The sequence below is a fragment of the Crocuta crocuta genome, unplaced genomic scaffold (assembly GCF_008692635.1).
Source record: "Crocuta crocuta isolate KB4526 unplaced genomic scaffold, BGI_CrCroc_1.0 scaffold334, whole genome shotgun sequence".
In the NCBI taxonomy this organism is placed as follows: Eukaryota; Metazoa; Chordata; class Mammalia; order Carnivora; family Hyaenidae; genus Crocuta; species Crocuta crocuta.
The window spans coordinates 1,887,464-1,900,583 of record NW_027533260.1 but is presented as its reverse complement, the minus strand read 5'-3'; the positions used below and the strand labels follow the sequence as shown (position 1 = coordinate 1,900,583).

Below are 13,120 nucleotides of genomic sequence, written 5' to 3'. Positions count from 1 at the left end.
ATGTGGAACTTGCGTTAAAGATTAGGGACCTGTGAGGAGATGGCAAACAGAAGGCGTGTCTGTCCTTCTGTCCGCTCTCCAGGGGGGAGGAGCGCTGGAGAGCCTCGCTGCTGGCCCCTGCTGCCTGTCTCCTCTCCCAGGCAGGCTGCCCTGACCCGGTCCCTAAACGTCCCTGCAGGCTGACTGCTGCGGAAGCTGTCACGTGTTCCATTTCTCTACCTACCGACACGGCGGTGGCTATCTTAGAAATGTACAAAGTCTTTTTGTGAGTGGTCTGTGCACGTGGTTCTACATTTGAAAGGGAATACCCTGGTCTCTGTCTTCCCCTGTCCCCACAGCCACCAGCTGTCCTCCCTGGAGACCAGAGGTTAGGTCCCTGGGGCCTCCTTCCAGATTTCTGGTGCACGTAAGCAAATGCATGTCCCGTGCCAGGCGCACTGCTGGTTCCGCGCTGAGCAGGGGGCAGGACGCGCTCAGACACGAGCGACCGCGAGGCGCCCGCATCCCGTCGCGGCTGCTCGCTCCTGGGGACCCCGGGGGCCGCCTCAAGTAGTGCCTCGACGCTCCTCGGACTCAACATTCCCAACCTTCTCTCTCCTTCCCTCCTCCTCCAGAGGATACTAGCTTTGCCCTAAGAAAGCGCTAGGCGGCTAATTAGCACTTAGATTTTCCTTTACGCGGACGCCGGTCAGTACACCCAAAGGAGCTCATGTGGCGGGAAAAGCAGCAGTTTCCCCACAGGGAGGACAAATCAGGGTAAGACACGCACGGAATAGAAGTCAGGAAACAAAAGAAGAGTCGATTTTAAGGCAGATTTTACAATGACTTACTGTGTTTTGTTTCTCTTCTACTGAAAGATTTTTTTTCTCTAANGGCGTTGTCAGCACAGAGCCTGGAGCCTCCTCGGATTCTGTGCCTCCCTCTCTCTCTGCCCTCCTCTGCTCACGCTTTGTCTCTCAAAAATAAATCAGTGTTAAAAACAATTAAAAAAATAAATAAAGACCTAACGCCTTGCACATCACCAGGAAAGCGCCGATTCTCTGGAGCGCTGTCCTCCGCTCTGGCCCCCACGCCTGTGACGTCACCGCTGTGAAAAGCTGCCACACATCTTTCATCTGTGTGCTTGCGTGCATTCAGGGCCCGAGGAAACGGAAGGACTCGAATTTTGTTTTCACGAACAATGGCGCAACAAGCGTGCTCGGTCACACCTTTGGCACAGTGCACTTTCCAGGAAAGACCCAGCAGCAGAGCTGCTGGCTGTGGCTACAGGCGTGTCAGTGTTACTGGCGGCCACCAACCTGCCTATTCTGACCGGCAGTTCCTAGAGAGAATCACTTCCCTACAGGCTGTCAGCACGTGCGATTCGGAAAGCCCCAATCTGATGTGCCAACTGCATTTGTTAGACGATAAGGACAAGAGAAGAGCACTAACCATTCAGGGCTGCCTGGGTGGCTCAATCTGATAAGTGTCTGACTCTTGGTTTCGACTCAGGTCATGCCCTCACGGTATGTGACATCGAGCCTTTTGCCGACAGCTTGGGATTCTCTCTCCCCATCTCTCTGCCCCTCCCCCACTCGTGCATGCTCACTTTCAAAATAAATAAACTTAAAAAAAAGGCACTAACCACTGGGCACTCACTATATGCCAGCACATGTCAGCACTAAGTCCCGTAAGACTTAGAACAGGACAGACCCTGTGCTGGGCAAACAAAGACAATATATGGTATGACTACCGTCTTCATGAAACCCAGGTATTTAAATATAAAGAAAAAAAAGTTGCCAGAATGGAAAACAGGTACTCAAATAAAAACCTGTACACAAAAACTCGCAGAAGCATTATATTCCCAATAGCGAAAAGTACTCTCATTGCCTCGATTATTCCGCTCCAGCCCTACTTTTTCTTGAGGGCCTAAAGTACTCCTGCCTCAGGGCCTTTGCACTTGCTGGTCCCTTTTCCTGAAAGGCTCTCCCTCAAGTGTTCCCATGGTCCACTCCTTTACTTTCTTCAGCCTTTGCTCATTTACTCGGTGAGGTCTTCCCTGGCAATCCTTAGGACTTAGCACCATCTGAAATAATACACTGACCTCATGGGTCTCATTTATTGTCTCCCCGTAAGGAGGTCAGCTACATGAGAGGCAACATTTTTGCCTGTGATTTCCACTGCGGTATTCCCAGCGTCAGTAATGGCTGCTGGCCATTGTAGGCACTCAGCAAATGGTTGTCAAATGGCATAAATAGATCCAGGAGTTGCTTTGTGCCAGGTGTTTTTTGTGTACTAACCCTGACCATGAGACAGGTACCATTAGTATTTCCCTTTTAGAGTTAAGGAACTTGTGCAATGTCAACATGAACTTCAAAGTCAGGATGAATAAAATAAGGTCTTGGGGTGCCTGAGTGGCTCACAGTTCATGAGATCGAGCCCTAGGTTGGGCTGTCTGCTGACAGTGCAGAGCCTCCTTGGGATTCTCACTTGCTCTCTCACTCTCAAACAAAACTAAAAAAAAAAATTTAGGGGCACCTGGGTGGCTCAGTCAGTGAAGCGTCCGACTTCAGCTCAGGTCATGATCTAACAGTTTGTGAGTTCGAGCCTTGCATCCAGCTCTGTGCTGATAGCTCAGAGCCTGGAGCCTGTTTTGGATTCTGTGCCCCCACTGTTCTGCTCCTCCCCCACTCGTATTGTCTCTCTCTCGCTCTCTCAAACATGAATATTTAAAAAAAAATTAATTTAAAGTGGTGCCTTGGGGGGCGCCTGGGTGGCTTAGTCGGTTGGGCATCCAACTTTCGCTTAGGTCACGATCTCGCGGTTCGTGGGTTCGAGCCCCGCGTTGGGCTCTGTGCTGACTGCCAGCTCGGAGCCTGGAGCCTGTTTCAGTCTGTGACTCCCTCTCTCTCGGACCCTCCCCTGCTCACGCTGTCTCTCTCTCTCTCCTAGATATAAATAAAAAAACATTAAAAAAAAAATTTTAAAGTGGTGCCTTGGTGGGTCAGTCAGTTAAGTGTCTGCCTTTGGCTCAGGTCGTGATCTCATGGTTCATGGGTTTAAGTTCCACATCAGGCTCTCTGCTGTCTGCACAGAGCCCGCTTCAGATTCTGTCCCCTGTTCCAAATAAATAAAAAACAGCCTATGGGAGATGATGACTACCTTCACCTGAGGGATGGGTAAGGGGAGGGTCAGGGAAATGCCCTTAGAGGAAGAAAGGATATTTAAGCATGGTTTTGAAGGATGTGGAAGAGTCATGGTAGGAAAGGGTTAGATCAATACCTCATTTCAGCCAAAAGCTTGGACAGGTAAGGGCCTGCTGCCTGTGGAACAGTGTGAAATACCCTGTGTTAAAAACACAAGATGTCAGAGAAGATACAGAGATGGCNCTCTGTGCTGATAGCTCAGAGCCTGGAGCCTGTTTTGGATTCTGTGCCCCCACTGTTCTGCTCCTCCCCCACTCGTATTGTCTCTCTCTCGCTCTCTCAAACATGAATATTTAAAAAAAAATTAATTTAAAGTGGTGCCTTGGGGGGCGCCTGGGTGGCTTAGTCGGTTGGGCATCCAACTTTCGCTTAGGTCANTTGTGCTGACTGCCAGCTCAGAGCCTGGAGCCTGTTTCAGTCTGTGACTCCCTGTCTCTCTGACCCTCCCCTGCTCACACTGTCTCTCTCTCCTAGAAATAAATAAAAATATTAAAAAAAAAAAAAGATTATAAAAAACAAAACAAAACAAAACAAAACACAAGATGTCAGAGAAGATACAGAGATGGCCAATGAGCATAGGAAAAGATGTTCACCATCACTGGCCACCAGGGAATGCAAATCACAGTAAAGACTCCAGCAAATCACAAATTAAGACTCCAGGTCACAACCCACAGGATGGTAATAAAGATGGACAAAAAGTGTTAGCTAGGATATAGAAAAACTGGAACCCTCATTCACTGCCAGGGAATGTAAAATGGTCCAGCTACTGTGCATAAGAGTCTGGCAGTTCCTCAAAAGGTTAAACACTGAGCTACCTAATAGTCCAGCAATCCCACTCCTAAGTATCTCCCAGGAGAAATGAAAACGTATGCCCACCCCAAACTTGTACATGCATTAAGAGCCAAGAAGTAGAAACACAAATGTTCACCAACACCAACTGATGAATAGAAAAAATATGGTATATCCATAAAATGGGATATTATTCAGCCTTTAAAAGGAACAAAGTATTAATATATGTCACAAAACAGGTGGACCATGAAAGGTGGACAGAAGACCATCTATGACACAATTCCATTCCAATGAAATGTCCAGAAGAGGCAAATCTAGAGATAGCTTAGTGGTTGCCTAGGGTTGAGGGATGGGGGAAGGGGGAGAGACTACTAATGAATATGGTTTTCTCGGGGGGAGGGAGGGAGGAAATGATGAAAATGTTTGAAAATTAGATGATAGTGATGGCCACACAACTCTATGAATGTACTAAAAACCACTGAATTGTACACTTTAATAAATGGATGTACAGTACACAATACCTCAATAAAAGCTAACAAACCAATCAGGCATGGGGTGCCAGGAAGGGATTGAGGGGGCAGAGGTGAGCCTGCAAGAGTGGGCAATGGCCAGACTCAGTCCTGACTCTACCTCGAGGGCAGAGACTGGGCAGAGGAGTTTCCGGACAGAATCTGAAATGCCCTCAGCTGTGAGGCCATCAGGGACTCCCTGAGGGATGTAGTTAAGCAAGTAGATGACACCTAGACTTGGAAAGGGACTCTAAGAGCACAGCAAGGGGATATGTGAGTGTGTGCGCGCGCACACACACACACCCCTGCGTTCCCTCCCCAGCTCAATCCCTGTAATCAACACCAGCATCTCGGGGGAGAGGCAGTGATGTCACTGGTGGGGGAGGAAAAGGCCCAGGCCAGGTTGTGGTTAGAGATAGTTGCCATGGAGATGGCTTCTCTGGGAACCAGATGGAAGCCAAGAGAAAGGGGGGGCGGAGCTGAGTGGCCTCAGTTCTGAGAACTAGAAGCCAATCACGACACCTACCTGCCTCTGGCTGTCAATCACCATGCTAGCATTTCTGGATATCTGTTATGTGCTGGGCTGTTTGCAGTGCTTTACCTGCACTGACTGCCAATTTATGAAGTGGGAACTATTCGTAACCCCATTTTACAGATGAGCAAGCTGAAATCAAGAAAACTTTAGGAACTGATTCAGTCACACACAGGTAGTCAGGACGGACCCGGGCTCTCTGACCCCAGAGCTGAGCTGCTATCGCTCACTAGCCTCTCCAATGTGACACTGTGTCCCCTCTCCCCATTGTGTGCCATCTCTAGTGCTCCCTTCCCATTCTCTAAGGACACCCTTAGAGGCACGCGCAACTCCACCACCTTCCCGACTTGTCAGGTTTCACTCTGAATCCAATTCAGTGCTGTCTACCTCCCCCAGCCACTGGCTAGACTCCCGGAGGCTAGGAGCGAAGAGGGCGTTAGCTGCTCTTTCCTGCTCCCACCTCGGGAATCTGCCCCTGCTCTGGGTGGGGGCTGGCAGAGAAGGGCAAAGGGCTCCTGAAGTGGGGGGGGGGGGGACGGGAACTGCTGGCACTGACCCAGTGCCCTCCGTGGGCAGTTCCCACATGAATGTGGGGGAGGGGGCCTCCTGGGGACCTACGAGGTGCTCCCGCTGTGGTCCTCTGCCTCTGCCTCTCTCTCGCTCCCCGCAGCTCCCACTGTGACCGGCCATCCCGTGAGCTGGGTGGCTGCAGGTCCTGCTGTGTTCCTCTGTGCTCCAGCAGCCCTGTGGGGACTCTGCATGTGTGGCCCACCGCACGGGGGGGCCCTCCACCTCTCTTTCCCCGTTTGGAAGGAGGCGCACGTTTGCTTTGAGAAAGAAAAGGCAGCCCTGGGGGCCAAGCCCCGGCTCGCTCTGACTGTGGGGGACGAGACAAAGCAGGACCATTCGGGAATCATATTTCAACACAGACAGAAGCACAAACATTGTCCGAAGCACAAAAATGACCAAAATCCCCTTCCTGGCTCAGAGCGGATGGGTGCTTCTTACCTTTACCATAGTGTTAGCTCTGCTCACTCCTCCTGCCTCGGGAAGAGGTAGGTACCCAGTCACGGACTTGCCTCTGGTACCCAGCCTGCTTCCCTGAACCCTTCCCTAAGCTACCTAACCCCACCCAGCTCCCACAAGTCCACCTTATCACCCACTTACTGAGATGCCCTGAAGGACCCAATGGAGGGCAAGAAACCCGAAGTTCAACTACAGGTGTTCCTGGAGGCCTCGGGCGGGCAGGAGGCACAGACAAATGGGGGAGAGATGGGGGAGTAAGACACCAGCCCCCCTTCAGCAGGCACTGGACCCTCTAGGACAAATCTTTTTTTTTTTTTTTAATTTTTTAAAATGTTTTTTTATTTATTTCTGAGAGAGAGAGAGAGAGAGCGTGAGCAGGGGAGGGTCAGAGAGAGAGGGAGACACAGAATCTGAAGCAGGCTCTAGGCTCTGAGCTGTCAGCACAGAGCCTGACATGGGGCTCAAACCCATGGACTGTGAGATCATGACCTGAGTCGAAGCCGGACGCTCAACCAACTGAGCCATCCAGGCGTCCCTCTAGGACAATTCTTGGAGAGGCCCCCTTCCGTGCTCCCCACAAGCAGTGCCCTCTCGACTTTACACAGGACTGGGGCTGAGCAAGGCCCTGCTCTTCCTCAATCTTGATCAGAAGGGAGAGATGTGGTCTCCATTCTCAGCCAACTCTGGAATGGGAAGTACTTGGTTCCTTTTGTTCTTTGGGCAGCGAGGATTACAGACCTGAGGATGGGGGGTGGGGGGGTGGGGAATCACTGAAGCAAAGGTTGGAAGGACCCGCAGCCCAGAGTCTTATCCACATTCGTGGTTCATTGGGGTTTATCTCAATCACTTGCCAATCTTTTAAAACTTGGATCTTACAGAAAATGCTGGATTTCCAACTTCTGTAAAATGAGCAGCTCTGCACTGCCAGGTCAGCACTGCTGCCTGGCGGGCTGGGCCACCCGGGGTGCCTCTGGGGTGCCCCAGGGGCTCTGCTGGCCTCTCCCTAACACAAGGCCTTTGCGTTCAAGGAGACAGCTTATTCCTGGAGCCAGAAACTGTTCTACGCCTTTTCATGTATTACCTCTCCGCCCTCACCACCGCCCTCTGAGGGTTCTGTTACTGTCCCCCCTTAGTGATGAGGTCAGGGCAGCACACAATGGCACGCACTTTGCAGGAGGCCACACCGCAGTAAGCGCTGGCACCTCGAGCCTTGGTGCGCTATGCTGTCAATTACCTCCCGTCTGCCCAGCCCTTTCCCTTGGCCAGTCCCTGTGGGGACAGGAGGGGGGACCCTAGGGCTCGCCCTAGCCTTCATCTTCTAGATGAGAAAACAGGCTCCCTTGGGAGGTGTGGTACGCTGGACAATGGCTCTCCGAAGAGGTCCGCATCGTAGTCCCCAGGACCTGTGAATGTATTACCCTACCTGGTAAAAGGGAGCCTGCAAATGTGATTAAACTGAGGATCTCGGATGGAGATATTGTCGTGGATGATCTGGGTGAACCCCAAGGTAATCCTAAGGGCCGTGGTAAGTGGGAGAGCAAGAGGATCAGAGAAAACGGGAAACGAGATGACAGAAGCAAAGGTCAGAGTGATGCGAGAAGGGCCATGAGCTGAGGAACACAGGCGCCTCTAGAAAAGGAAATGGGTTCTACCCTTGAGCCCCCAGAAGGAGCACAGGCCTGCAAACCTATTTTAGACTTTCGGTCTTCAGAAGCGAAAGGGAACGAACGTGTGTTGATTTGAGCCCCCATGTTTATGACGCCCCGTTGCAGCGGCCTTGGGAAAGGACCCCGGAAGGCGGGCACTGAGGACGCCGGCGAAGCACGCGGGGCCTCCCTGGGCTTGAAGAGCCACGGCTGCTCCCGCCGGGGGACGCACAGGAGCGAGGGCAGGCTCCGGAGGACTCTGAGCTACTGGGCCACGTGGCACACCTACACGCTGCACGCCTGGCCCCTGTACTGCCCTTTCCCCAACTGGGCTGGCCTTGGCCTTCCTGCCCTTGTTTGTCAGGACACCCACCTCCCAACTCCTGCCCCCAACCTGGCCTGGACGCCCCAGGTACCTGCCCTACTGCCTCTTCAGAGAGAATCTAGGTCCATCTGATGTAAACTGCGTGCCTTTTCCATCACGCCAGGCCCAGTCCCCTTGATTGGGAAACCAGTGGGGGTGGCTGGTGAGGAGGGCCTTCACTAGGGCAGGAAGATGGGGAGGAACAGGTCAGAATCAATAGAATTTGGCAACTGTGAGCAGTGGCAAACCTGAGGTGAAGGTCTAGATGAGGTGACCTCCCAGAAGGCTATGCCCTGGGCTGGGGGTCAGGGACCTCATAGACCTGAGAGAAGACAGGCTCTCCCTGGGGTCTGTAGGGCCTTGAAAGCTCTGCAGTATCGGGGAGGCCCGGGCTCTAACTAGCAGTGTGACTGTGCACACCCCCCTCCACCTCCCGGGGCCTCAGTCTTGCCCCCTGCAAGACCAGCAGGTCGCCTGTGATCTGAGGCCCCTTCTCAACACGGAGTCTCAGGTACCTGGGATCCTGCACAGGCACAGGGGGCTGCTCTCCTTCTCCCTCCCTTGCTGTGCTGGGGCCTCTCCCCAACCCAGGGCTCTAGGGCACGCTACCCAGGAACCATTGCCAGGTGCGCCAGGGCCCCCAGAGAATCCCCCAACACCCCTCCCCATCAAAGAGCCGGGGTGATGCAACCTGCCTGCAATGGCCACCTCACTCCCCAAGCCTGGCTCCTCCGCACTGAAAAAGAGTCCCCAGAAGCCCCGCCCATGCTCCCAGCCTCGGCTCAGGAGTTGAAGGGGCTGGGGCCACCTGGACCCAACTACAAGATTGCAAGTCTTGGGGAGGCAGAGGCATTGGAGTCCTGGAGGCGCCATGGGTCCAGGGTCAAGAGGAGACACAGGAGGGGCACCTGGGTGGCTCAGTCGGTTAAGCGTCCAACTTCGGCTCAGGTCATGATCTCACAGTTTTTGGGTTCCAGTCCCGCGTGGGCTCTGTGCTGACAGCTCAGAGCCTGGAGNCTCCCCCCAAAAAAAAAAAAAAAATAAAAAAAAAAAAAAAAAAAGAGAAGGCACAGGAGAGGGCTCAGGGTGCCAAGACCTGGGCTCACAGGCGGCCACTGACGACCCACCAGCCACAAATCAGAATACACCAGAAGGGCTTAGGGAGACAGGTGTGCCAACTAGCACCCACTCAGCAGGAATCAGCCAGGCCGCTTGGATGGGACAGCTGGCACCACGGCTGGACGGCGTGAGAACCAACAGCTAGGGGGACAAAAAAGGCACAAGGGGCTGGGACAGGAGGAGCAGGGGTCCTGCCCCAGCGTCTCCTCAGTTAGCATATGTGGCACGCAGCCGGCAACACGGTTCCCATACGAAGCAAGTTCATTTCCAGTTATTAAAAAACATCCTCCCTGGCCACCCCCTCAAAACCCCACATCCCAATCTATGAGACAAAACCAAATTGACGAATATTCCATAGAATGACCAACCAGTACTCTTCAAAACTGCCAAGATCACGAAAGATGAGGGAAAGTCTGAGAAACTACTGCAGAGATCGGAGGCTAAGGGGACACGACCACTAAATGTGACACAGGCTCCTGGAACAAAAAACCAGCATTAAGAACTAGCGAAATGAGAATAAACCCCCGTATCTATGTGGGCTCATCGGCTGCGACGCATGTGCCACAGTAACGTCACATGTCAACCACGGGGAAACCTGGACTAGAAATACACGGAAACTCTCTGTACTTCCTATCTGTGGCTTTTCTGTAGATGTAAAATTGTTCCAAAATAAAAATGTATTTAAAGAAAAATACCTAGTCCATATGTATATCCTAGAAGATCTTTTCAGAAGAAGATGGACTTTGGTGGGTAGTGGGGGACACGACTCACTGTTGACAGTCTGTCCAACAGCCCGCCCCCTATCCTACCTGCTACAGCTCAAGTATCTACACTGAAAGGAGAAAGAGGGTCGGTCCTTAAGTCTCACTTAAAAGGCTGGGAGATCTTTTTTTTTTTTTTTTAATTTTTAAACATTTATTTTTGAGAGACAGAGACAGAAAATGAGTGGGAAAGAGGCAGAGAGAGACAGCGGGAGACACAGAATCGGAAGCAGGCTCCAGGCTCTGAGTGGTCAGCACAGAGCCCAACTCTAGGCTCAAACTCACTCACAAACTGTGAGATCATGACCTGAGCTAAAATCGGACTCCCAGCCGACAGAGCCCCCTGGGCGCCCCTGAAGGCTGGGAGATCTTTTAAAGCACTTACTGCTTAGCAGTGGAGATAAAACACAGCCTCCTCAAGAACCACCACCGCTCCTATGCAGCACCTACCATCTGCCAGGCACTAATCAAAGTGCTTGACCTGAGAATTAATTCATTTATTCCTCATAACAGTACTAAGATGTAGGCATTATTGTTTTGTTTTTTTAAGTAAACTCTACCCCTGATGTGGAGCCCAAACTCACGGCCCCAAGATCAAGTCACATGCTCTACTAACTGAGCCAGTCAGGCACCTGACAAGTAGGCACTCTAAACTACCGTGTATATTGTTATGTTTCTATTAAATAAACTCACGCCATACTTTATTCTGGTACTATTAACGGAAACTGAGGCACAGGGACGTAACAGAAATTGCCAGTAAGCTAATAAGTGGGGTAGAATCAGGGTTTGAACCCAACAACCTGGTGCTTAACTGCGACCCTGTGCTCCTCAGGTAGTCACGTGGGTCAAGTCCTCAAATACTGGCAGAGCGGATGGCTAGTGCTCTAAGTCAAAGTGGTCCGATCCCAAGAAGTATTTCCCGTGTGTAACAGAAGCCTGCACATCTTCATTCCCAAATACCTCTCAAGTTCAGGGTTCCCCCACTTTCTTTGGATCTCATAACCCTCACAAGGGAGGAAAGCTCAATTCCAGGTGTCCTGCTGTGGGCAGATGCAAAGTGGTAAAGGGGTCCTGAAGCAAAGACCCAAAACCACTTGGGCGAGAGGAGGGCCTACTGTACAGGGAGGGAATGGCCAGGAAGCCCCTCTGTTTAGTACGGGGAAGTGCGGATCTCACTATCTGGGGCAGGGCTGGGAAACATCCTGTGGGGTGGGGGCGGGGCGCAGCGGAAGCAGAGGACCTTCTGAAAGAAGCGCTGAGAATAAGAGCTGACGGAGAACTAGGCTGATGGAAGGTAAGAGGTTGGAGAAAAGACAGGGTGAAGAGGCCGGCTTCTCTGCGGCTGCGCGACCATCATTGGGAATGGGGAAGGGTGGGGATGGCTGGAAATTCACACCTTGAAGGAGTGAAGGAGACACAAGAGTGACCTACTGGCAGATGTTGGGCGTTCAAATGTCTGGGGCTCCTGCCAGAGCCGGAGGAAGGGGTGAGACTGGGCCCCAAAGGGTCCTATTAAAAATAAAATACGTTGAAAAATAAAAAATAAAATACGTTGAACAGGCACGTTAAGAGACTGGCTCTGGGTTTCACAGGCATCGACCTATCTGATTCTCACAAACAACCTCATCGAGTAGCCCCGATTTACGAATGTTCCTCATTACAGGTAGTCAGTCCTGACCCGCGAGACTAGAGAACTTGTTACTTGCCACCCTCGAAGGTCTGGGATGTGAATGGCGTGCGACCTCATTGTGACTCACGCCGGCCTCTAACTCACAAAGAGGTTTCTTAGCGTGGGGCGGCAGTTGGGGAAAGGGGACACGAGCGGGTGGCCGGCCGGAAATTCGGGAAGCGGGGGGAAAGAAACGAAAAGCGAACTGGTGCAGGTCTCAGGGAAGAGGGACCGAATCCCCAGGACCAGAGATGGGGAGGTGGGGTGGCTGGACCCCCGAGTCGGAGGAATGGGAGGCTCGGAACCCCCGAAGTAGAAAAGAGGAGGACGCTGGATCCCCAGGTAGAAGAAAAACCGAAACCCCGAACTCTCGGGGTCGGGAGGAGGAGGGGACTGGATCCCAGGATCCCCGAGAGGTAGGGGCCAGGCCCGCCTCCCGGTTGGGACCTCGTGGGGCGGAGCGCGGAAGGATCCTGGCGGGCCGTGCTACGCCACCCCAGGTATATCTGTCCCCGGTCCCCGGGGCCGCCTCATTCCCCATCCTCAGATCACAATCTCTTCTCACACTACCGCGACGCCATCTCCGCCCGCATAGCCCTGGCTATGGCTCTGTAGCCGCGACCCCTCCGTGCCCCGGCCCGTCTCTGCGCTCACCGCGCTTGCGCTCTTCGCTACCGCCTTCTTTCTTCAGCCGAGGCCGCCGCCGCCTCTCCGTTCCGCAGCCATGGAGTGAGTAACCGCTCGCCCCTCCCTCTCCAACCGCCTTTCCCGCCCTTTCGAAGCTCGCGGCCTTCACGACCAGGCCTGAAGGGGGGGTGGGGGGACGAGAGTGAGGAATCACGGTCGCGCAGGCGCAGAAGAGGAAAAGTGCGCCGTCGGCGCGGGGCTGAGCATGCGCATTCGGGCCGACGGGGGGAAGGGTACGTTCTTGAGAATGTTGCTGTTTAAAGATGGCCTGTGTGCGGGTGCGCCTGCGCACTGGCCCCAAGAGAGGGTGAGTTTTGTCTCCCCACCGTTTCCTTCAGCAAGTCTGTCCGCAAGTGATTGCTCACGTGCACGAGCCGCCAGAGCCTGTATTTCTGTTTGAGGGGCGGGCAGTAAGCAGCCGCACATGCGCACTGACTCCCTCTGAATCTCCGCTGGCGTGAGAGCCGTTGGATCGGTGACGGAGCATGCGCTTTGGCCGTCGGCGAGAGAGCCGCGTGTGGGCCAGGGGTGGGGAGCCGTTCTCCGCCCGCCGCTCCACTCCGGCTCCATGTTGCTCAGGCGCACAGCACAACTTACCTTTGATTCAGGCACCCGCTCGGGGATGGGGGACAGATTTAGATTGACAGGGCGTAAGGCGAGGCTTAGAGGCCACCTGTTAAGAAGGGGGTGGAGCTACGATCACCTTGGTTGCAAAGGGTGGGGCTTTGGGGGAAGCCCAGTGTCAGAGGGGGCGGAGCTAAGCAAACATCGCTGAGGGGTGGGGTTTCAATCCAAGAAAAAGCTGGGCCTCCGAGGAATCGTCGGGAAGGGGT

At 53.2% G+C, this 13,120-nt stretch overlaps 3 protein-coding genes across 5 annotated transcripts in view; 1 reads left to right on the top strand and 2 right to left on the bottom strand.

Moving 5' to 3' along the window:
- Positions 1 to 12,314, bottom strand: part of IL4I1 (interleukin 4 induced 1) — a 36,227-nt gene extending 23,913 nt beyond the window's left edge. For 2 of the 3 annotated variants that reach the window (XM_077747533.1, XM_077747536.1), the window contains exon 1: positions 12,255 to 12,314. The gene's annotated coding sequence lies outside the window, so the exon portion shown is untranslated. The remainder of the gene's footprint in view (positions 1 to 12,254) is intronic. The other variant, XM_077747537.1, reaches the window with a different exon arrangement.
- Positions 1 to 12,343, bottom strand: part of NUP62 (nucleoporin 62) — a 24,718-nt gene extending 12,375 nt beyond the window's left edge. Inside the window, exon 1 of the mRNA XM_077747538.1 lies at positions 12,255 to 12,343. The gene's annotated coding sequence lies outside the window, so the exon portion shown is untranslated. The remainder of the gene's footprint in view (positions 1 to 12,254) is intronic.
- Positions 11,952 to 13,120, top strand: part of ATF5 (activating transcription factor 5) — a 4,026-nt gene continuing 2,857 nt past the window's right edge. The window contains exon 1 of the mRNA XM_077747143.1: positions 11,952 to 12,329. The gene's annotated coding sequence lies outside the window, so the exon portion shown is untranslated. The remainder of the gene's footprint in view (positions 12,330 to 13,120) is intronic.